Source organism: Episyrphus balteatus, chromosome X (assembly GCF_945859705.1).
Source record: "Episyrphus balteatus chromosome X, idEpiBalt1.1, whole genome shotgun sequence".
Lineage (NCBI taxonomy): Eukaryota > Metazoa > Arthropoda > Insecta > Diptera > Syrphidae > Episyrphus > Episyrphus balteatus.
Genome location: NC_079138.1, coordinates 9,501,907 through 9,507,906, shown reverse-complemented (window position 1 = coordinate 9,507,906; position 6,000 = coordinate 9,501,907).

Genomic DNA, 6,000 nt, shown 5'->3' with positions numbered 1-6,000 from the left:
AAAAGTTGACCATTTTGTAGACTTTTTTGCGTAATATATTATTCAAAAATTTAATTAAAATAATTTTTTTTTCCGTTTTTAGTGCCACTTGGTAACATTTCAATTTTTTTCATATAAAATTACCTAGAAAATTTTCATAAAAAGTCTTGAAATTTTTATAAAATTTTTCTATTGATATAAAAAAAGTTGACCATTTTTTAGACTTTTTTGCATAATATGTTATTCAAAAATTTAATTAAAATTATTTTTTTTTCGTTTTTATTCCCACTTGGTAACATTTTCACTTTTTTTCATATAAAATTACCTAGAAAATTTTCAATAAAAGTCTTGAAATTTTCATAAAATTTTTATATTGATATAAAAAAAGTTGAACATATTTCAGATTTTTTTGCATAATATGTTATTCAAAAATTTAATTAAAATTTTTTTTTTCGTTTTTAGTCCCACTTGGTAACATTTTCAAATTTTTTCATATAAAATTACCTAGAAAATTTTCATAAAATTTTCATATTGATATAAAAAAAGTTGACCATTTTTTTTTTCGTTTTTTTTTCGTTTTTAGTCCCACTTTCAATTTTTTTCATATAAAATTACCTAGAAAATTTTCATAAAAAGTCTTGAAATTTTCATAAGATTTGTATATTGATATAAAAAAAGTTGACCATTTTTTAGATTTTTGTGCATAATATGTTATTCAAAAATTTAATTAAAATTATTTTTTTTATAAAATTACCTAGAAAATTTTCATAAAATTTTCATATTGATATAAAAAAAGTTGACCATTTTTTAGATTTTTTTGCATAATATGTTATTCAAAAATTTAATTAAAATTATTTTTTTTCCGTTTTTAGTGCCACTTGGTAACATTTTCAATTTTTTTCATATAAAATTACCTAGAAAATTTTCAATAAAAGTCTTGAAATTTTCATAAAATTTTTATATTGATATAAAAAAAGTTGATCATTTTTTAGACTTTTTTGCATAATATGTTATTCAAAAATTTAATTAAAATTATTTTTTCTTTCCGTTTTTAGTGCCACTTGGTAACATTTTCAAATTTTTTCATATAAAATTACCTAGAAAATTTTCATAAAATGTTCATATTGATATAAAAAAAGTTGACCATTTTTTAGATTTTTTTGCATAATATGTTATTCAAAAATTTAATTAAAATTATTTTTTTTTTTCGTTTTTAGTCCCACTTTCAATTTTTTTCATATAAAATTACCTAGAAAATTTTCATAAAAAGTCTTGAAATTTTCATAAAATTTTTATATTGATATAAAAAAAGTTGATCATTTTTTAGACTTTTTTGCATAATATGTTATTCAAAAATTTAATTAAAATTATTTTTTCTTTCCGTTTTTAGTGCCACTTGGTAACATTTTCAATTTTTTTCATATAAAATTACCTAGAAAATTTTCATAAAAAGTCTTGAAATTTTCATAAAATTTTTATATTGATATAAAAAAAGTTGACCATCTTTTAGACTTTTTTGCATAATATGTTATTCAAAAATTTAATTAAAATTATTTTTTTTTCATTTTTAGTCCCACTTGGTAACATTTTCAAATTTTTTCATATAAAATTACCTAGAAAATTTTCATAAAAAGTCTTGAAATTTTCATAAAATTTTTATATTGATATAAAAAAAGTTGACCATTTTTTAGACTTTTTTGCATAATATGTTATTCAAAAATTTAATTAAAATTATTTTTTCTTTACGTTTTTAGTGCCACTTGGTAACATTTTCAATTTTTTTCATATAAAATTACCTAGAAAATTTTCATAAAGTCTTGAAATTTTCATAAAATTTTTATATTGATATAAAAAAAGTTGACCATTTTTTAGATTTTTTTGCATAATATGTTATTCAAAAATTTAATTAAAATTATTTTATATTTTCGTTTTTAGTCCCACTTGGTAACATTTTCAATTTTTTTCATATAAAATTACCTAGAAAATTTTCATAAAAAGTCTTGAAATGTTCATAAAATTTTTATATTGATATAAAAAAAGTTGAACATATTTCAGATTTTTTTGCATAATATGTTATTCAAAAATTTAATTAAAAATTTTTTTTTTTTTCGTTTTTAGTCCCACTTGGTAACATTTTCAAATTTTTTCATATAAAATTACCTAGAATATTTTCATAAAATTTTCATAAAATTTTCATATTGATATAAAAAAAGTTGACCATTTTTTTTTTCGTTTTTTTTTCGTTTTTAGTCCCACTTTCAATTTTTTTCATATAAAATTACCTAGAAAATTTTCATAAAAAGTCTTGAAATTTTCATAAGATTTGTATATTGATATAAAAAAAGTTGACCATTTTTTAGATTTTTGTGCATAATTTGTTATTCAAAAATTTAATTAAAATTATTTTTTTTTTCTTTTTTAGTCCCACTTGGTAACATTTTCAAATTTTTTCATATAAAATTACCTAGAAAATTTTCATATTGATATAAAAAAAGTTGACCATTTTTTAGATTTTTTTGCATAATATGTTATTCAAAAATTTAATTAAAATTATTTTATGTTTTCGTTTTTAGTCCACTTGGTAACATTTTCAATTTTTTTCATATAAAATTACCTAGAAAATTTTCATAAAAAGTCTTGAAATTTTCATAAAATTTTTATATTGATATAAAAAAAGTTGATCATTTTTTAGATTTTTTTGCATAATATGTTATTCAAAAATTTAATTAAAATTATTTTTTTTTTCGTTTTTAGTCCCACTTGGTAACATTTTCAAATTTTTTCATATAAAATTACCTAGAAAATTTTCATAAAATTTTCATATTGATATAAAAAAAGTTGACCATTTTTTAGATTTTTTTGCATAATATGTCATTCAAAAATTTAATACAAATTATTTTTTCTTTCCGTTTTTAGTGCCACTTGGTAACATTTTCAATTTTTTTCATATAAAATTACCTAGAAAATTTTCATAAAAAGTCTTGAAATTTTCATAAAATTTTTATATTGATATAAAAAAAGTTGACCATTTTTTAGACTTTTTTGCATAATATGTTATTCAAAAATTTAATTAAAATTATTTTTTTTTTCGTTTTTAGTCCCACTTGGTAACATTTTCAAATTTTTTCATATAAAATTACCTAGAAAATTTTCATAAAAAGTCTTGAAATTTTCATAAAATTTTTATAGTGATATAAAAAAAGTTGACCATTTTTTATACTTTTTTGCATAAATGTTATTCAAAAATTTAATTAAAATTATTTTTTTTCCGTTTTTAGTGCCACTTGGTAACATTTTCAATTTTTTTCATATAAAATTACCTAGAAAATTTTCATAAAAAGTCTTGAAATTTTCATAAAATTTTTATATTGATATAAAAAAAGTTGACCATTTTTTAGATTTTTGTGCATAATATGTTATTCAAAAATTTAATACAAATTATTTTTTTTTTCGTTTTTAGTCCCACTTGGTAACATTTTCAAATTTTTTCATATAAAATTATCTAGAAAATTTTCATAAAATTTTCATATTGATATAAAAAAAGTTGACCATTTTTTAGATTTTTTTGCATAATATGTCATTCAAAAATTTAATAAAAATTATTTTTTCTTTCCGTTTTTAGTGCCACTTGGTAACATTTTCAATTTTTTTCATATAAAATTACCTAGAAAATTTTCATAAAAAGTCTTGAAATTTTCATAAAATTTTTATATTGATATAAAAAAAGTTGACCATTTTTTAGACTTTTTTGCATAATATGTTATTCAAAAATTTAATTAAAATTATTTTTTTTTTTCGTTTTTAGTCCCACTTGGAACATTTTCAAATTTTTTCATATAAAATTACCTAGAAAATTTTCATAAAAAGTCTTGAAATTTTCATAAAATTTTTATATTGATATAAAAAAAGTTGACCATTTTTTAGACTTTTTTGCATAATATGTTATTCAAAAATTTAATTAAAATTATTTTTTTTTTCGTTTTTATTCCCACTTGGTAACATTTTCAATTTTTTTCATATAAAATTACCTAGAAAATTTTCATAAAAAGTCTTGAAATTTTCATAAAATTTTTATATTGATATAAAAAAAGTTGATCATTTTTTAGATTTTTTTGCATAATATGTTATTCAAAAATTTAATTAAAATTATTTTTTTTTTCGTTTTTAGTCCCACTGGTAACATTTTCAATTTTTTTCATATAAAATTACCTAGAAAATTTTCATAAAAAGTCTTGAAATGTTCATAAAATTTTTATATTGATATAAAAAAAGTTGAACATATTTCAGATTTTTTTGCATAATATGTTATTCAAAAATTTAATTAAAATTTTTTTTTTTTTCGTTTTTAGTCCCACTTGGTAACATTTTCAAATTTTTTCATATAAAATTACCTAGAAAATTTTCATAAAATTTTCATAAAATTTTCATATTGATATAAAAAAAGTTGACCATTTTTTTTTTCGTTTTTTTTTCGTTTTTAGTCCCACTTTCATTTTATTTCATATAAAATTACCTAGAAAATTTTCATATTGATATAAAAAAAGTTGACCATTTTTTAGATTTTTTTGCATAATATGTTATTCAAAAATTTAATTAAAATTATTTTATGTTTTCGTTTTTAGTCCACTTGGTAACATTTTCAATTTTTTTCATATAAAATTACCTAGAAAATTTTCATAAAAAGTCTTGAAATTTTCATAAAATTTTTATATTGATATAAAAAAAGTTGATCATTTTTTAGATTTTTTTGCATAATATGTTATTCAAAAATTTAATTAAAATTATTTTTTTTTTCGTTTTTAGTCCCACTGGTAACATTTTCAATTTTTTTCATATAAAATTACCTAGAAAATTTTCATAAAAAGTCTTGAAATGTTCATAAAATTTTTATATTGATATAAAAAAAGTTGAACATATTTCAGATTTTTTTGCATAATATGTTATTCAAAAATTTAATTAAAATTTTTTTTTTTTTCGTTTTTAGTCCCACTTGGTAACATTTTCCAATTTTTTCATATAAAATTACCTAGAAAATTTTCATAAAAAGTCTTGAAATTTTCATAAAATTTTCATATTGATATAAAAAAAGTTGATCATTTTTTAGATTTTTGTGCATAATATGTTATTCAAAAATTTAATAAAAATTATTTTTTTTTTTCGTTTTTAGTCCCACTTGGTAACATTTTCAAATTTTTTCATATAAAATTACCTAGAAAATTTTCATAAAATGTTCATATTGATATAAAAAAAAGTTGACCATTTTTTAGATTTTTTTGCATAATATGTTATTCAAAAATTTAATTAAAATTATTTTTTTTTTTCGTTTTTAGTCCCACTTTCAATTTTTTTCATATAAAATTACCTAGAAAATTTTCATAAAAAGTCTTGAAATTTTCATAAAATTTTTATATTGATATAAAAAAAGTTGATAATTTTTTAGACTTTTTTGCATAATATGTTATTCAAAAATTTAATTAAAATTATTTTTTCTTTCCGTTTTTAGTGCCACTTGGTAACATTTTCAATTTTTTTCATATAAAATTACCTAGAAAATTTTCATAAAAAGTCTTGAAATTTTCATAAAATTTTTATATTGATATAAAAAAAGTTGACCATCTTTTAGACTTTTTTGCATAATATGTTATTCAAAAATTTAATTAAAATTATTTTTTTTTTTCATTTTTAGTCCCACTTGGTAACATTTTCAAATTTTTTCATATAAAATTACCTAGAAAATTTTCATAAAAAGTCTTGAAATTTTCATAAAATTTTTATATTGATATAAAAAAAGTTGACCATTTTTTAGACTTTTTTGCATAATATGTTATTCAAAAATTTAATTAAAATTATTTTTTCTTTACGTTTTTAGTGCCACTTGGTAACATTTTCAATTTTTTTCATATAAAATTACCTAGAAAATTTTCATAAAGTCTTGAAATTTTCATAAAATTTTTATATTGATATAAAAAAAGTTGACCATTTTTTAGACTTTTTTGCATAATATGTTATTCAAAAATTTAA